Genomic DNA, 20217 nt, shown 5'->3' on the forward strand with positions numbered 1-20217 from the left:
TTTTTTAACCTTTAATTGCAACTTAACATAGCATTATGACTTAAGCCTCTGTCAGACGTGTGCTTCTTTCTATTAATCTAACAGCAACTGATTGTGTCAGCGCTGTTTCTGAATGAGCACCCTTGGAACTTTTACGAGATCGAAACTAGTAATATTTACACATCACATTCAACACCACACAAGTCTGAAGTGCATGTAGTGGCATTAACAGACAGGCACACACAAGCTTCAATACTTTTACTACAAGTTGTGTGAAGTGATTAATGAGAGGCTTTGCCCACATTTCAGCATCATTATTCCAAAAACATCACAGATTACAGCACCTTTCTGGTTCAGTTTGCCTGACAATTTCATATCTATTTCAGACTGAAATGTCCAAGAGAAGGAGCCGTGTAGTTTGCTGTTTCCAGCTGTTTGTAGGAGTCTTGCCTCTGAGTATTGTTTCTTTCAAATAGGTCTTGCTTCAAGTGAAAGCAAGATCCATTTGAGCGTGTCCAAAGTAAGAGGGTTGCTGCATTTATGCACTTTACAACAGCATCAACTCCATTAACTACTTATAATTATGTTATTCCTAACATGGAGATGGGATTGGTAAGGATTTAACAGCAAGTTACACTGCGTGCTTTTCTTCACTTCAAACAGGTGAGAGTTCAGAGTCTTAAAAACTGCAGTTAAGTAATTTGTGACAGTTTGAGTCCTGAACTCAGTCACAGCCACAATAGTTTACTCCTGTTGGTGAAGTGGTTGTTTGATATCATCACACACGGACAGGTTTTCAGTGTTCAGAAGATCATAAATAAACTCGGCTATTAGCTGTTTGGTCAGTTTGGCAAGCTTGATATTTGGTTTAGTCATCCGTTTTCAGGCTTTATACCACTTCATGCACTGTCCAATATCGCATGTAGATTTAAAAAGTATTGCACACTAAATGGACTTAACATACACACTGGAAAGATATAAACATGTGTGTATAAGTTCCAACAGTTAACACTGCAAGTGTGGATATGCAAGACCAGACATGCAATGACCTTTCTACAGACCTCCACTATATAATCCTCTTGACAGAACTTCAGAAACCCTTTGTAAAATAGGGGGAAAAAATGCCAGAAGCAGCAAGATAGAAGCTACTTCTAGTGAAAGACATGTGGCAGTCTGCTTGAAGCTTGTCAAACTGCATTTAAAGGATTGTGAGAGCAGACAGAAAAGATTCATTGGTTTGGTGAGACAAAAATAATCTATTCGGGCAGAAGTACTGTGCCTGGACGCAGCTACCACCTGCTAATGCCATCCCTACAGTGAATCATGGTGGTGGCAATATCATGTAATCAGGTTGCTTCTCAACAGCAGAGACATTAAGACTTGTAAGAACTGAGGGAAGGATGAAACCTGCCAAATACAAAGAGGTTCATGAAGAAAACATGCTCCAGAGAACAGAAACTGAGAATGGCTGGAGAGTTCATCTGCTAGCGCAGTGAACCAAAGCAAACAGCAAAAAAAGGTGAGTGTGGCTTTAGAACAGGTCTCTGCCTGTTCTTGAGCGTCCCAGCAAGCAGCACATCTGTGAAGAGACCCCAACATGGCAGTTCACAGATGCTTCCCATCCAGTCACACCTGACAAGACCTAGCAAGAAGAATGGGATGTAGGGACTTAACCAAAAAGACCTGAAGCTGTAACTGCTGCCAGAGTGATTTTCACAAAATAATAAAAGTCTGAATGATTATTTAAAATTAGAAATTTCAGTTTTTGATTGAATTTACTAATAGGGAAAACTGTTTACAGTGAAATTCACAGCATAATAGAAAGTGTATACTTCCTGAAGCGATTGATTGCCACAGCAAAAAGAGCACAATGAGGATTATACGACGTGTTAATAGTAACATAATGAACGGTGTTACAACTATGTCTGACTAACTGTATATGTGGAGTGTGTGGTGCACCAACCCCATGCCATTCCACTAAAGGTATTACCTTTACTGTATATTTTAAAAGACCCCATTGGTCTAATCAGTTTTAAAGTTTTTGACACTTGGCCAGTGTCTGGTGTAGTTAAATGTTTTCAGCAAGGATTGAAATTCAATAACATGTCCATTAGAAGATGGCCACTACAAAGGATTTATCTTACACTTTCCCACAGGGTGTCCTATTCGAACTCAAAGACAGAAGGAGCCAGTTATCTACTCAACCAGGATGTTTGAGCCCTGACAGCAGTCACAGGGCAGTGATTATAGTTCATAAAATTACTGTCGAAAAGGTTGTGGACAGATCAACGATTTTAGAAGGCCTTACAGACACAGTCAAAGAGTATCAATAGAAAGATGATGATCACAGCACAAGTAATTTGAAAAGCTAGTGTCCCCATGCTCCCACGCAGTACTCTTAACCTTCACAATACCAACACTGTGATTTAATTCTTGCTTTTTTAACTCCTGATGTGGTAATGTGAAGACTCAGAGGCTGGATGACAAATGAGAATCTTTGATATCTCTACCATCAATCCTAAGAATGTGAATCAGTCCATTCACAAACAAATTAACAAGTATTTTTATTAAGTTTTGACACTCATTGTGGTCCCATAGTGTAAAAATATTCAAATGCTGAACATGCAAGCTACATTCACTACGATGTACCCAAGGCCCGATTTAAAAAACAACAACAAACAATTACAAAAAAAAAATGCAAATCCTTGTCATGTTAAGTGTTGAGAGTTAAAAGTAGGACAGCACTGCTCAGCTCCGCTGTATGTTTCAGGACGGAGAGAGAGAGGTGATAGGGATGGAACACTTTCAAATCAGCCAAATGGAGAGTTGTTGTATTGACCAGAGGATTAGGAGACAGATCTGTCCAGAAACCCCCATGCAACATTTATTAGTTCAGCAGCAGCAGCAGCAAAGAGAAGGAAGAAGAAAGAGGAAGGGAGAGGAGGCTCTCTCTGCCGTTTCAAAAACGTGGTTGATGTTTTTCGGCTTCCATTAATGTTGCAAACCTTGTCTTGCCAGCCCAAAAGTAGAAGAAAGGTAGAAAAGGAAGTAAGAGTCGAGGGAAGCTTAGTTGAATCTTTGCGTTTATTCAAGTTACTAACCCATAGCAGTACTCCTGATTACCTTTTGAATTGTTCAATAACCAGTTTCAAAATTAATTTATATTTTCTTTTCTCACAATGTTGGAAATATGAAGTGTAATATCTGTAATTATTAACGCCGACAATTATTTTAATGCAAGTTAATAGTTTATGTTTTAATTGTTATTATTGTGAAAGTCCGTCGCTCACGGGTTCTGAATACACATACAGATAAACCGTGGGACTGGATGTTGACCGGTACTTGGGACAGGCATCATCACGTCTCACCCAACCTAACAGTGGCGGGAGGCTTCGGCAGTCTGGTTGGATGCAGCGTCAGGGAGAAGCAGAGATAAACCGAAACAAGACAAGCTAATGCCACGGCAAAGTAGTTAACTATAGACTGTATTCCGATTAGTATTGTGGAAGATGTCAGTCTGAAGAACGTTTAAGTTGGGATTTGCAAGAAATATGTTAAAGGGGAACTTGGGTTTTTTTCAACCTGGGGTTGAAAGAACGATCACCAGGTAATGTGGAGGTTTTCATTCACTTCTCATCTCTAGTATGTTGTGGGACACTCATTGAGACTATCCCAGCCGGTCAGTGTGGGGAAAAAAGCACGTTAGGGCGGACTTTGACGCGGGGGGGCAAGTTGCCCCATACTTTTCGCTAGCTGAGCTGCTAGCTGCTAAGCTGCCTGCCTCGCTAAATACTGGAGCTATGTCAAAAAATTAATTTCTCTATCACTCACATGTATGAAATGACATATGAAAACAGACCCCAGGTTGAAAAAAAACGAAGATCCCCTTTAACTGCTACTGTGTAAAGGAAAAACTGCTGATAAAAGTACCATTTTTGTTTGAATCATTTGCAAACAAATGCTACTGTATTTTAGTTCACATGGCAATACTTTAAAAATAAAACTGCAGAACACACTACTTTTAAATTCATTATTTAATTTTGTGTCTAACAATGCAATTAATCACAGAAAATCATGTGATTATTCATTATTAAAAATTGTAATTGTTGCCCAGCGCTAGTATTTATATTTCTACAGAATATCAATATTTGCTAAGGGCATAAAGCAAGAAACACAAATTCCATCAACATCTCAGACCTGAAAACACATTGACACTAAGCAACAAAATTGAAAACAACAGCAACAAAAATGAATATTTCCTCACCCTTCTCATAATTCTATCAAATGTATTTAAATATGTAGAGAATAAGAGCATTTTAAACCTCTTGTCTTTAAGGATTGTGTTACCCCAAGCATCGGGATAGAAGAAACGATTTTACACAGCCCAGTATTGGCAACAAGACAAAATATTTTGCTCGCTGTATATAATAGTTACATGTATGGGTGTAGTGGATAAATGCTTCTGGCGGTTTGCCAAAGAGAAGAGGGTATTCAGGCAAATGTAGATATTACCAGCCCATTCATTTGAAGAGTTGGAGAAAGACAGAATAAACAACTTGAAAAAAAATTACATATTCTGCTCTATACTTTGTACAAATGTTAACCCCAAACACTGGGGCTAAACTCATTACTGAGAAAGAGACAAAGAAGGGGAGAGAAAGACAGAGAGAGGAAAATGTGTTTATGACTTTGAGAGGCAGTTATTTGTTTTGTTGTTTAATAAATCATCTATTCATTTTATGGTTTTGGATTCTCGATTGAATATAAAAAGAATGAATGATACACACATTTAGGAGAACCGCAACACTCCCACTTAGCAAACCGACTTCATGCAGCACACAGAGTCCTGTCACCATGTTCTTCTGCAAGATCTCTGTGTGTGCTGTAGCAAAGAGGTTAGCTGTTCTTTAATGAAGCAGTAATTTTCATAAGGAAGTACAAAGCAGTTTTGTGTCCTTGCAAACATTTTTGGTGTATGTGTGTGTGTGTGTGTGTGTGTGTGTGTGTGTGTGTGTGTGTGTGTGTGTGTGTGTGTGTGTGTGTGTGTGTGTGGTTTTGCTTTGATCTGAGTGTAAAAGAGGGAAGGAGGTACAGCGACTAAGTGCACGGCTTCAGAATACAAATCTGCACTCAACTTTCTGCTTCACTGGCTGCAATAACCCCCCCATACACATGCACATTCGCAAAATGGATTCTCTGATAATTAACTTTGGCCACATGTCCCTGTGCACACACAAACGCAACCATACAAAATACACATATACAACTACAAAACACACACATTTGGTTTTGATTCCAAAGGGAATCCTTTTTGGTGATCGATGTTGAGAGCCTTCTACGTTTCACTCCCCTGGTCACTGGTTATTACAGTGTAGCAAATCTCATTTAGTATGCACTTACACACAAACATGGACAAACACATGTACCGTACATTTTCTTACCTTGCATGCCATACCACCCACACGCTGTAATACACCCATTCACTATGTTCCGTACACCCACACATACACTCAGAGTCATGTTTCCGTCATGTCAGAGGACATTACACTCACTTACATGCATTTTCTCTGGACCATCACTCTACAACCGTAACCATTACTTCCCTAAACCTAACTTTAAGCACTATCTTCTCTATGCTTTTCTCCTGATTCACACAGCAGAACATATAATGTAATTCATTAAGTGCACATAAAATAACTGATATCTTGTCTATATGGGGGAATCTGGCACAGTTTGTAAACACAGTACTCGCATATTAGAAATTTCATGGCATGTGTGGTAGCAACCAGCTAGATACATTCAAATTTTTGAAAGCAACATTGGGTGGTTTGCCAGAGTTTCATTTGTTTCTGATCCTATTTGTGACATTCATGAACGGGCCCCGCTGAGAGGGGTGTCTGATTTGGGATCCTCAGAGTTGTGTATGTGCATTTTGTGGATAATGTGGCTCTGTTGGCTCAGGGGCACAATCCTTGTTGTGCATTGTGACAGCTTAAAGCAGAGTGTGAAGCAGCTTGTATTGAAGTCAGCACATCCAAGTCTGAGGCCATGGTTTACCACAAAAAGGGTAAATAGTTCCCTCTGGATTGGGGGGTAGTTGCTGCTCCAAGTGAAGGAGTGTAAGTATCTCAAGATCTTGCTCACAAGGGACAGGAAAATGGATTAAGAGGTGGATAGTGGGATTGGTGCAGCATGAGCAGTAATGTGGACATGTACCAGACTGTCATGGTGCAGCGGGAGTTGAGTGAATCTCTCAGTTTATCAGTTGGTCATGAGCTTTTGGTACTCAGATCAACAGAATGAGGTCACAGAGATGAGCACCTGAAACAGGTTTCATCTGTAGGTTGGTTGGGCTCAACTTTGTGGGGTGAGGTGCTCTGAGAAAAGCTGATGTTCATCAAAGTCAAAAGAAGCCAGATGAGTTAGTTCAGGCATCTGATTATGATGCCTCCTGAGTGCCTTTTTTAAGTTTTAAAGGTATGCCAAACTGGGAATAGATCCCCAGGTAGACCTCACTGGAGGGATTATATATCTTATTTGGCCTAGGAATGCCTTTGGATCCCCCAGGAGAAACTGGAATCAGTTGGTTGGGAGAAGGATGTCTGGTAACTATTCTGACATATTTATGCCAAATGCCTGCCACATTCTGAAGAAAATCTGGAATTATGGGTTGCATATGTATATAAACCCACAATTAAAGAAATACCCCCTAAAAACATGTTCCTAGTAAACAACATTTCACATGACAAATAGGAAAGATTTCTTGGTATGTAACGCATGTTCACTGGTGGCAGAGTCGCATCCACTCCCTACTTAAGATGGCTTCACTCTTTACACTAGACTGTTGGCCTGATGAAGGACCAAAATATGGTGCTAATAAATGTATCGTTGCAATTAGATAATGGGAGTCTGATTAAAACTTCTGAATATGCTTAACCCTCTCCTGTGCACCTGCCACTTGAAACACGAGTGCTAATAGTTCATTTGTTTTACACAAACACATACACAAAGAGTAATAACTAAAACCTGCATACAGAACCACTGCAGAGCACCAAAGGACACGAGTTCCAATCTGTGACTTTATATTCCAGGTCAAAACATCCATGAATGCCTTCATTCATCAGTTATTCTGGATTCAGGTGCAGTCTTTCTTTACCACAATTTCTTTGTCCATCGTCAAAGTTTAGTAACGTATCTTCAGCTTTCACCTTAAGACTATGAGCGGCCCAGTGGCTGAGAGGTTAAGGCTCATACCACTGGGATGAAAAAGCCCTCAGCAGCTGAGTCTGTGGTTTGATTAGACTGTATGCCATTCTCCTGCTCACTTAACCTACATTTCCTGTATTTATTTGCCTTATATGTATAATACAGAAAAACATGAACTTTCCCACTTGCATCAATTTTGTTTTAATGTGATCTGTCGGCACTTAAAAGATAGCACATCCGTAGCATTACGAAATCCCTCAGCAGGTTTAGAGGTAGAATTAGCAGCTGGCAGTGACCCTTCAGGACATTAAAGCAACACTGTTCCAGCTGTTCATGCATTTGGAGCTTTTTTTTTCTTCTACCATTTTACGAATGCTGTAGTGCACCAGAGATATAACGGTAAATTGGGTTGCTGTTACTCTGACGTTCAGGTTGGCACATAATTTGCAGAACTCAGGACGCAAAAGAATAGTTTTCACGAAAACCACAGGAGTAGTTACTTGTGTTTGTACTGTCAACAGAAACACACTGACAGTTTTTTTTTTTTTAAGGTGTCATCACAGGTCCATGCACAGACGTGCGGTTTTAACATGAGTGGCAGCTTGGTGTACAAGCTTTGACTTTTTAGAGGATGATAACGTTTACCCAAAAACTGCTTCAGAAATGTAAACATATTCCATCCAAGAGCTAGCTGTTCTTTTATTCATTTTAATTTCGCTCTTTTCTCAAACTTGCCGTCGACTTCGCTTTGAAAGCTTCTGAACATCTTTGTGTAGTGTCTCAGCGCATTGCACTTTCACCACAGAACATTTTTGTCAAGAGAATTGCTCACACACTTGATAACATCTACGCAGATTTTAAATTTTTTTCCCCATTATTGTGATTTCAATGACATACTCTCTCTGCAGTGGTGGATATAACCCTCAACAAGCCATCTTCATAATCTGCTTTACTTAAGTGCGATATATTCGGACTGTACAATTCATAAATCATTGTAATGTGCACGAAGGGGGAAAAAGATGAGGAGAAAATAGTTTGGGCTTTCTGGACAGTGTTTTACAGATAAGTGGATGTTGGCCAGATGCCACAGGAATTATGTTTGCCCCGTATCATCTGAGTCAGGTCATCTTAGTTCAGGTCTGTGTGACGCTAAGCTCCGGGCTTATTTCATCATTAGTCTACTGGGCACTCGAGGGGCACTGAAGGGGATTATCACAGAACGTGAGCAGGAGTGTGGGTGAGTGTGGACATTTATGTAAATCCAAACTGTGTTTTTATAGGACGAGGGATGGAGCTGGATTTGTATGTGCATAGACTGTATGTCACAGTATGTACCAGGACTAGAACCTACACTTTGGTACCAAGCTTTTGCCAACATTTTGAAAATGTGACTGTTCTTGTTTTACTGTAATACTGTAGCTAGTGTAAGTGATATTGTGGAGATACTGAACTAGGCCTGTCTCCTATTAATGATGTGGTACACAATGATACTTAATTTTCAATTAGGTTTTCAGGAAAACATATTTTTTTTGCTGGATTTACTATCACAAATATGTCATAAACTAATCATATATTTGATAGTGTAGGATTCATCACCATGGTAACCAAGAAAATGCAGGTGAACATGCGGTTAAAAGCTCAAATTTCAACCCAAACCCACCCTTAGCCTAAAAATAATGTACAGGACAGGACGCAAACATTGGTCTGCTGGGTGAAAGTCCTGTTGCTATCGTATGTCTTTAATTAATAAAAATAGTAAGTTTCTTTCAAATATAGATGAGAGTGCAGTTAGTTACTACTTCTTTGGCGGACAAGACTGAACAATGCGACATTTGCAACGTGGAATAGCAGCAGCTAGTGTCGACAGAGCAACAGATTCATTGTGACTTGCAGAATTTAAAAAAAACATACAACACATACACCAAGTTCCATGTATGGACCCATTTTCCATTCAACTCAGATGATCAGGAACAAGCTACATTTAACCAAAATGTAAGATGTACGCAGGATCACAGAGCCCTGCAAATTAGAAGAAACACTCAGACCTCAACGACAGTCTTCCTAATTTGCACAAACAAATTCAAGTTGAGCACGTGCCCATTTTCAGAAACAGAGAAACTATCATACCATTAGCAAAGTTATTTAGAAACACTTGCTCAAGATTGGTAAAGCTGTAGAACTTTACGAGATTACAACACACTTAATATACACTACCATTTAAAAGTTTGGCTTCACTTAGAAATGTCCTTATTTTTGAAAGAAAAACATTTCTTTTTTCAGTGAAGGTACCATTAAATTAATCAGAAATACAGTCTAATACATTGTTAATGTGGTAAATGACTATTCTCACTGGAAACAACTGATTTTTAATGGAATATCTGCATAAAGGGTACAGAGGCCCATTTCCAGCAACCATCACTCATGTGTTCTTACAGCACATTGTGTTAGCTAATTGTGTTGGAAGGCTAACTGGTGATTAGAAAACCCTTGCACAGTTATGTTAGCCTGGGTGACCCCAAACTTTTGCATGGAAGTGCAATACAAGAAATGTAGGAATCTTAAGGTAACCAAGTGGAGGGATGTAAGCAACAATCAAGATGGCATGAACATTGAGCAAACTCCCTGGGTTTGTGATATACACACCGCCTAACTAGTCTGTATTTTTTTTTTTTTTTAATATAATAGCCATATACAAAATCTCTTCCAGGCTTGTAGTATTCAACCAGGCTCAGCAGGCCACTTAAGGACCACTTAAATCAGGCTACTCAGATACATTTTTCATTTTACTGCTGCTATCATTTTCTTCAAATTTAATTATTATATTTGTGACATGAGCTTAGATGCACTCAAGCTGAGGCATAGGACATTTGTGCAGCAACAGTATATCTGAGTCTAGACAAACACTTTTGAGAAGGACCAGAGCAGATTTCCTCTAGTGGAGGGAATATTTAAGAAAGAGGACAAGGATTGGAGGGATACCATTACAAAATACGAACATAAAATGGAAAAATTATGCCCTCAAATTAAAAGACCACTCTCTTGAATAAAGAAAGGAAAGTAACTCCCTATGTGTGCAAGTTGTTTTTTTTTTCTTATATACAGAAAAAGATGGTCCCAAATTTGTTCTTAAGAAATTCAGTGTTATTGGTAACCACGACTAATAGCTTTGAAAGACTGCTTATTCTCACTGGCTGCTGAGATTCAACTATTCAACTTTTTAAAAAGTGATTTGATGCAAAAGAAAGTTCCTTGTTCTGAAAAAGGTACATATGTCTAAAAATGTTAAAGGACTGCACTGGGGAGGGTGAACGAATCTACATTTTATACAAGACATTCTAAGTGACGGCAGACAAAAAGGGAATATACAATATAAAAAAAAAGACAAAACTCGTGAAGAAGTGGATGCACTGCTTTTTCATTTACATAGGATTGATAACACTCAGTATTCTATAGTCAGACTCACAGCTCCAAGAGGCTGTTCTTGGGCTCAGTCGTGTTTTGAGCTGAATACTAGCCTCAGCATACTTGCCTTACATTGTTTAGCTTGCATAATTTTTCACGTGTTCACCATCTCAGTTTAGCATGTCAGCCTGCTAACAGTCCCTAATTACCACTACAAAAGAAGGGCTGCCAGATTTGATAGAAGTGTCATAAGTTCTGCAAGTGTTTTGTGAAAAAAAAAAAAAAAAAAACTAAAGTACAAGTTACAAATTGTGACCAAAATGATTACAACATATTCTCAGACATGAACTTTAACTTCATGGTGAGCCTCAAACAAAAGACAGAGGATCACCAAAGTCTGTGGGTTTGGGGATATCCATTTAAAAGTTGTTGGATATCTCATTGGTGGGTGGTAACAGAGTGGTAATAATTACAAAAATGCTATATTTGTGCATTTCATAACGAAAAAGAGGAATTGTCTGTGTCTACTGTGTTTCCATTAAATTAATTCTGTATTACTCCAATTGCATGCCATAGAAGTGGTTAGAAGCTGCTCCTGACTCAAATTTGGCTATCATGCCATTTAAAGTGCAGCGGTGCACCACTCCCAGTGCTCCTGCCACATTTGGAACATTCCTTGGAAGTCCTGGATTGTGAATGTGTCCAGCACTATCTGCGACAAGCTAAGAATCAACTGTGCCAAAACAGCAACCCTCCTACTTGAATGCCATTCTGGGAGCAGAAGAAGTAGTCACAGGCAGTCAGATGTGATGAGCAGGGTGGATAGGGATTGACAATCATATTATTGTGACCAAAAGACTTGCATATAAATGGATATTTGCCATGAGTGGATGCATACTGTGAATGCTGCCATGCTACAGTTGAGGTTGCTGCACCAAATGTTCTTCTTCAGATACCTCCTAAAGTGACAGCAATAGTTAACATTGATAGTCTTGCTCTGGGAGACATTATTAACAGTGGACAACACTTTGATTTTCAAAGATAATGACGTGTGCTATTAAGTATGCTCCAATCTTAGAGGCTTTGCCACCAAAAACGACTGTTTGGTGTTTGGGTCGGAGCCACAGAAACAACTAACATCACCAGTTATGATCCTCCACATGGAGGCTGGATCATCTGAGTTGCTGACTGACTCAGAACGTGAGATTTGCTCTCTGCTCCAACTTTAGGTCCACGGTGAAATCACAAATGGTCAGCTAAGAGTGATCGCAAAAATGTGTGTCACACAAGTCCTGATGTTGACGACGGTGTTTAATCATAGTTTTAAAAAGAAAGTGATAATATAGTAAACAAATTCTGTCATGTTCCTCAAGCCACTGTTGACTTTTTCAGGATTTAAGTAAGACCATCATCTTTGGATAACCATTATCAAATACTGCAATGAAAGAAAAAGTAGGAAAAATATGTGTATTTTTTAAGTTGCCATTCTACTGATAGATTCTGTGACAATTTCCAGCATTTTCTCATTATAGGGATTTTTTTTAAATATCAGGGCAGCATTATATTTCTTTAAAAACATAATACATTTTAGTTGCAAAATAGCTCTATGTAAATGGCATATGTAGCAGAGATTGCGCAAAATTGTCACTCTTTATAACTTGTTCAAGTGCACAGTGACTCACTGTATAAAAGAAACTCTGATTTTTGATGATTTCGGGTAGTAAAAGGTATGATATATTTAATGCCCTCATTTTGTCACATTTCCTCATTATGTTCCAGTTAAAATGCCCTTGCTGTGGCACATTTGCAAAATATATAAACATAATTTTCTACAAGACAGAGCTGTCACAGAAGTCGAACTTGACGTTCACCGAGCTGCTCTGCAGAGACTGGAGTCATTTTATGACTCCATATTTACATGACAAAAGTTTGTTTAATCACTCTCACTGCTTCAGTTCCTGCATTTGGACGAATACAGATTATTAGCATTTTATCAGCAACAGACAGTTTGCTCAGACTTGTATTGCACACTCAGTAAACGTAAAGATTTATTATCAGAGCTTGCTGAACTGCACCTCTTGCGCTCTTAGACTGTCTAGAGGGCAGCCGGTCTCCGATTACAAAATGAGCCGCTGCTTTAGGAAGTCAAACGCTAATTAGAAGCAGATCGTGAATGCACATTTATTAAAATTTGTAGTGCAAATTTGCTTGTCCACTTTTTGCCGATAAACCGAGCCTTGAGTAATGTGTGTTATCTGGAAGGTAAATGTGGATTTCAGACTTCCAGAGATTCCTCTAAATAAATGTTCAAACCAAAGCCCCAGAACCTACTTTAGGAAGTTATTTTGAAGTCTGTAGCAGAGAATAATGTTGAAAAATTGAAGAGTCACATTTTTAGAAGTAGCTATTGTCTCAGTTTATTTGGCTAATGTGTTTAGCAGGAGCCCAACAAGTTAACAAGTGGAGTTGCACAATAGCAGAGGAAGATTGGATTTTCACCTATTTTTCAAGTGTTTACCAAAATGGAGAACAGTGGCGTGTTGATGCGGAGGCTGTTTGTGTGAGTCTGTGTGTATGTCTTTGTGTGTGTGTGTTTGTGTGTTTGTGTGCGTGTGTGCGTGCGTGCGCTACTTTAATTTTGCAGAAGCCAAACACACAGACTCTCCGGTAATCAAGCTCCCTCTGTTTGAGTGCAGACAACAGCCATTATAATTAGCTGAACTGTTTCATAACACCGCTGGCAAGTGAAAACCTCACGTCTCAAAAACAAATGTATCGCAAAACAATGAGTCAAGATATTTTGAATGACAGCTATAGGAGGAGTTTAACATTTCGGGGGACATATCAATATGAGTCTGTGCATTAGGTTTTGCATAAATACAGTGAGCTGAAGGAAACAGCTCCAACTGGTGATGTAGACAGACATGCTGCACTGAAGGTGGAGAGATAAACAGATGTTGTTTAAGCCAGAGATCCAACATGCATCATTACTCCCCATAAACACGTGGATTCTCTTCAAAAAAAGTCCATATAGCCATTAAATAAGAATACCATTTGGTGCCACGGTTCACAAAATGGAACTCAGTGTTGCTGTGCTGCTAAACCACCAGGTTAAATAACTGAGTGCACAGGTAAGTACACTCATAGAAAAGCTAACCCTACCCCACTGTACAGACACTTATTACTAACACACACTGTCGGACAAATCGAAAACGACAACACCTGTCCTCTCCGGCGCAAATAATAGCGTGACAGTCAGCCACACAGAATTGAATGCAAATTGGACACTGCAAGCTTTACACAATTGTTAAAGATACCTCTTCATCTCATTGGACTTAAGGTCAACATTTACAAAAAATAAGTTAAATGTTAAAAGTTAGTGTCTACGTCATCCACACTACACTCTCAAGTAATTTAAGACGCATCTTCCCACCCCTTTAAATGCATTAAATGCATAGCTGCAAGATAAACTTCTAATGTACTCCTATAGATAAACCTTTTCAAGTTGCTAACATTATTTTGATAGGTTGAGTTGAGATATTAATGTTGGTAATTGTATCAACTTAATACTGTGCATAATTTCAACACAAAATATCTACATTAGTTGATTTAACAGGGAAATTTAGGTTTAGGTAACTCAACTAAATTGACTTAACTTCATTCATTCCTCCCTTATCTACTTAACTGCGTGAAACTTCATGAAACGAGTATCCCTAGTTATTGTAATTGTCACCTAAAATGCCCTATTAAATAACACAGAAATATCACTTTGAAGAGCTTAGTTTTTATAAGTAAGAGTGCCTCTTACGAAATGCAATATTTCAACATATTTTCATTAGATGCTGTAATAACTCAAAACAATGTATGCTTTTTTTTCCCCTTTTGCCAAACATTATATTTGGTTCAACTCTACCACCAACAGGTTAATCTTCGATTTGGATGAGTTATGCAAGATGTGCCAAATGTACCTTCAGCCCACGAAGAGAAATTTGATAAATTCACTTTGTTTTTTCTGACTCGACAAGTCTGTTGAAAACCTCCCCCAAACTGTCTGCTCAGTTTACGGAATGCATTCAAACTATTGACTATTTTGTTTGCTTGGTTTACTAATCTGTTGCAAGCATCATATTTGGCAGATCTTCAAGTGTTGATATACAGATATACTCCCATCAGTTATTCGAATTACATCCATTGTGGGTTTTGCCAGAAGCCAAAGTTATACCAACACCTACATGCCAAAGACGGCTGCATGTAAACACAGTCAGACGTGTGCATGAAACATACAGAGACAGCACATTGTATGCCTAACATTGCAAGACACAAAGAAGGATAAAGCGGGCAGATTCCAAATAACACTGAGTCGAATAAAAATGATTCAGCTCAGCAGACAGGCTGTGTGTCAGCAGTGACTCAGCCTGACCGGTGGCTGAGAAAGAAAGAGGGAGAAAGAGAGTGTTTTGTCTTGATAACTGATGTACCGTAGTAAATAAAAAGTGGGTAAACTATCATGAGGCATTGTGCCGCTATAAACATACATCAACCGTACTTTCACTTTCTCTTCTGAGGACTACTCATCATTGCTTTTCACTATGAATTCATCTCCTCAAAAGTCAGCCTGAAAAGTAGCAAAAGCACAGATGGCTTTACTACCCACCACACTCCTGGTGTTTTTCGATGTATGAAAATATTTCAAGGAAGAAAAAAAAAAAGCATCGCAGTAATGCATTTGCAGGAGTATTAACCAGCCACAGAGCATCAAGGGCTTGTAAACTGAGAGCAGCAGGATTTAGGAATTTGCTTCAATTGGTCTTGAGCCTCAGGTGATGGCTCTTAGAAACACAAAATTCACATTTTATGAGGGAAACTTTTGATTTGTCAATATTTTTGGTGTCATAATGGTGCCCTATAGTTTTCCATTTATTTGGTAGAGTTTTTGTATATGTAAATAAAGATTTCTACACAACTATATTAGTTGTATTTCTTGATTAAATTTGCAAACATGAAAATAAGCCTTAGTCTTCAGCTTGTTGAATAAGCAACCAAATAAACATTCAGTGGGGAAGAGTGCACTGCTAACATTCACTCGCAGGTATGATAGTGAATTAGCTGCTCTGCTGCAGCACATTAAACAGCAACTAACATAGATGCATCAGTTCAGTCTGCTTGGATGCTGCTGTGCTTCTTAATCTTTAACACCACTAACAACATGCTATCTGCAAATGAAGCTTTGCCTTTCTCTCCCTATTGCGCTACAAAACTGTCCATAAAGCATCTATAAATACATTATTCTTAGACTGCAGCAAAAAGAAATGACAAAATGTTTAAGTCACATATTTCCCCCTCAGAGCTGACCAGTTCAACCACAGCTTCTACATCTAGATTTTCCACTGCAGCCAGACTAGAACTGGCAACCTTCAAGTGACAAATTCCTCATTATCTAGCTGCTATAAGCTGCCATCAATAATGTTTTAGCCTTATGTTTCCATTATGTTGATGGCAGTCCTTTGTAGAACCATTAGAGGAAGACGTTTATGGATTTTTCAGTATCAGAGTATCAGTATGTTGCACGGGCTGCAGTTGGAACATCTTAAAAATACAAAGGTGTTCATACAGTCTGTTGTGTAAAACAGCAAACAAAGACAGAACTCTAATACTTGCTAACTCAGAACACTAAGACTCTGAGCTACTGCAACTGAAACAACCTTTTCCTCAGGCCTAAAAGATACTTTTGTCCACTCTTCACTCTCAGGCCATCTTTTATTAAGTGTTTATAAGCTGGAACTTAAAGTTTGGGTTGTGAAGTTGTGAGAAAGCTCTTCAACTATCCGAGGATGTTAACCTTGGCTGTTGGACATCTGCACCAAATTCCACTCACAAACAACTTCACCTAATAAAAGCTTAACAGTTTTTTGAATAGAGTTCGCTGAAAAGAGGAGTTTACTTTCATTTCCAGATTGCACTTTATTAATAATTTTTAAACATTCATACCAGCAGACACTGCAGCTCAACAGAAGCTGAAAAACCTGACAACCCAAAAAGCGATGCATATCGATAACTTATAATCTTTCAGATGTGTTTAAAGCATTATGACTTCACTTATGAAATCTTCATAAGGTGTACATTTTTCAAAAGTAGCAGCAAGATTATACAAATTATACTTTATGTGTATCTGTGGTCATATAATAGCATGTGCTATTAGATTAGTGTAGTGTTCACTGTCTTGACTGAGACAATGTGACTGCTGTGGCCTCTTTCTGTAGGAAGGAATGTCATCAATTCAATCACGAGGATTAGAGACAGTCAGCCTCCTGCTGCTCTAATGAAGACTCTTAGTGACCAACAGGTGTACACTGTGATTGTGCTCACAGTTACTCATTAAGAACAGAGTGTGGGAGGCAAAAAAACAGGATCAGAAAACAAGCTCGCTGAATTTTCTCACCTCTAATAAAATCAATCCATGCAACTTGTCCCTCCCTGAGACATCTTCTCTATTATGTCCATCTTTCACTATATTATACCTATTTTCTTCAGGTAATACTGTAAAAAGGCATCATGGACACACTTCTTGCAATTATCATCTCAATATGTTGTCTGTCTCAAAAGTACAAAAAAAGGCAGGGAAGAAAGCTCCCACAAAATTGGCACAGCTTGAAATGGCATTAATGAATCTAATTAAATCTGCAGAATTAAAGAGTTGCTTTCTTACTGGCTCATTTGTAGTTGTGTCTGCTTTCAGTTTACAAAAGCGTTACTGAAGCATCAACTGTGTGAGTAGTTTTCTTGTACTTTAATTTTGCTGCACCTCATTACTTTTTTATACTGTTGCTATGCTGGTCTGATCTCCCTCACAAAACAGATTTTCCAATTAGAAGGGGAATTAGCTTGTTTAAAAATCATATGGAGGGTTTACAGTAGTGTCCAGCTGAGGATGCTGTGGATACACATCAATCTAAATCCTCTCTCGCACACATTTCTCTAACACAGGTACTTTATGCAGCTTATATGTTGCCAAGTCAAGTGGTTTGGTACTGTGAGTTCATACAACGCGTCCCAAAGAGCAAAATGTATGACTAGAAAGTGTGGGAGTGGAGGAGACAGGAGGACTAACATTCAGCACCATGGACAGCGCAGCGGTGCCGCCGTTGAACATATTTTACAGGCTGCAGCTGCTGTGCGCCTCATCCAAACGCACGTGTGTGCGCGCATTCATCCAAGCGCATATGTGTTCCGTGGGCGTGTGCCACACAGGAACAGACTTCTGATTCACTTCTAAAACCTCAAAATGTTCCACCAACCTGTGCAGTGAAGAAATTTTCATCCACACAGCAGCGAAGAACATTAAAACATCCTCATGTCGACGCGTTTCACCATCGCAAATCCACGCGTCCAAGGCAAAAACGATGCTTAGATGAAAACGCAGACACAAATCGGAGGTGAATTTCGGCGTCCCTGTATCCCCTCTTTGCCAAACCATATGACGGAGACGTTCCTCTCCACTGCCGTGAAACTCGGCGTTGATAAAAAGGAGGCAGGGGATCAATGTCAAGTCGAGCCGGAAAAACCCTCGCCCGTTCTCTCCTGAAAGTTTGCACCGCTATTATTCCTCTGTGCTTCCATGTACTACCGAGTTTCCTGAGCGGACTGTCAAACAGGACCAGAGGGCAAAAAACCAAAACAAAAACGGGGAGACAGAACCCTGCAGGAGTTCCCGGTTTGCACCCTGGCGGTGCAGCGCAGTGCCTGCAGGCTGGAAGTCATGTCCTCCAAACTCGGAGGGTCTGAACCAACAAAATAATACATTTTTAGTGTCGTTATGTTCTTAGACTGTATCCCTCACTGACAACAACAGCAAAAACTATATATACTGTAAAAAACATATAGATCAACATTATATATGTATCAACATTAATTTGGTGTGTGTGTGTGTGTGTGTGTGTGTGTGTGTGTGTGTGTGTGTGTGTGTGTGTGTGTGTGTGTGTGTGTGTGTGTGTGTGTGTATATATACACACACACACACACACACACAAAATGTCATACATTGTCTTGGAACTCTTCTACAAACTGTATCTTATCCATTAGCTTCCTGTGTGGCTCTTTTGTCTCTTTCTGTGTCTCTTGTTCATAAATATGCACATGCACTCATGTTTACATTATCTACCTCTCCTGTTTCTTTTGTGGTGAGCCACTAGGTATACATCAAACCAAATTTAATAACCTTTCTAATTGCTACTTTCTCTCCCACATGACTGTGTGAATGTAGCAGTAGCTCCAGTTAGCTCTCCTACTTATACATGAAAGTACACTGCAATGACAGAAGAAAAAAATAAGAGGAGATCTTCGCTGTTATGCAAAAAGGTTCAGGTAATTATCAATGATCCTGATTAAATCGAATTTTCTTGCCTTTTTTCACACTTTTTTTCTTTTTTAATTTTGTGAATATGTCCTTCCACGGTTTGTAATGAAAACCTTTAAAAAAGAAGAGGACATTGTGGAACTGGCTGCAGACAGAAGAGAGAAGGTCTGAGGTAAATATGATTTTCAGAGTTGATCTATGCTAGATTGCTTAATTGTCTTCCATGTAACTGCCCTTTTGAACAGCACATAGCAGTGGTTTCTGATTAGACACACCTGTACACAAAGTAATATTATTTGTATTTTGTTTCTCTTAACTTTGCTGAATCAGTTTTAAGATGTGACATTTTCATCGTTTGGCTGGATTTCGGCCCGTAAGTGACTTTAGATTTAATTACTCATTACAATAGCAATATATATTATAGTTTCAAATCTAATACATTTTGGTAATCCAGTGACATACAACTACTGGTCATGAAGCAGTAGTCCTTCAGTTCCTTCATTCAACTTCTGAATTGCTGTGCTTCATGTGTTTCAGCCTTCACGAGTTTTTGACATTTAAGTGGTAGAGTGGGTGCTCTTGTTACTTCTGTGCCACAAATAGTGTCTCTCTGACACTGCTTGATCTCAGCCACTGCTAAAACAATGAAAGATGTTTTTTTAGAGCACTGAATGAATAGAAAATGAGTTTAAGTCCTGCATTTGAAGATGATTTTTAGTATAATTATATTTTATGAGCACATTTTCCACTTCAGTTGCAGCTGCTACAATATGCAGTGGTTGAAGTTTTGTTATTTTTTTTCTTCTTCTCAGTATGAACCAGGCTGGACCTCTAACTGTGTAAAGTATTTCAAGTGCCAGGGTTATGCATCTCTTAGGCCACAGAGTGCCTGTCACATTAGCATAATATTTCAAAAGTAAAACCATATTCCTCTCTGTACTAGTCCAAAATTTGGCTTTCTGCTAAGCAAAGACACCAATTTATGAAATCTACAAAAGTGTTTACTTCCATTCATGTATCACAACAATAGCAGCAATACAATTGCTTTAAATATAATGCAAAACACTAACAAACACTAAAAATTGTGTGACGGAATCATACTGCAGTAACACATTTCTTTGCAAGGTTGCAAGTAGCAGGAATCCAGGCTTCATGTCCACAGGCTAACAAGTTAAAAGTCCAACAAGCACTGAGTTTACTGTCTGGCTCTAGTGCATGAATGAATCTGGCAACACCCGAAGATACTGAGCTGTGTCTTAAGTATTTATGCCAACATA

General features: G+C 38.9%; 1 protein-coding gene across 1 annotated transcript in view; it reads right to left on the minus strand.

Moving 5' to 3' along the window:
• nlgn1 (neuroligin 1) overlaps positions 1 to 18303 on the minus strand; it is a 443569-nt gene extending 425266 nt beyond the window's left edge. Inside the window, exon 1 of the mRNA XM_051947583.1 lies at positions 17883 to 18303. The gene's annotated coding sequence lies outside the window, so the exon portion shown is untranslated. The remainder of the gene's footprint in view (positions 1 to 17882) is intronic.
• Between the last annotated feature and the right edge of the window lie 1914 nt (positions 18304 to 20217).

The sequence above is a fragment of the Acanthochromis polyacanthus genome, chromosome 4 (genome assembly GCF_021347895.1).
Source record: "Acanthochromis polyacanthus isolate Apoly-LR-REF ecotype Palm Island chromosome 4, KAUST_Apoly_ChrSc, whole genome shotgun sequence".
In the NCBI taxonomy this organism is placed as follows: Eukaryota; Metazoa; Chordata; class Actinopteri; family Pomacentridae; genus Acanthochromis; species Acanthochromis polyacanthus.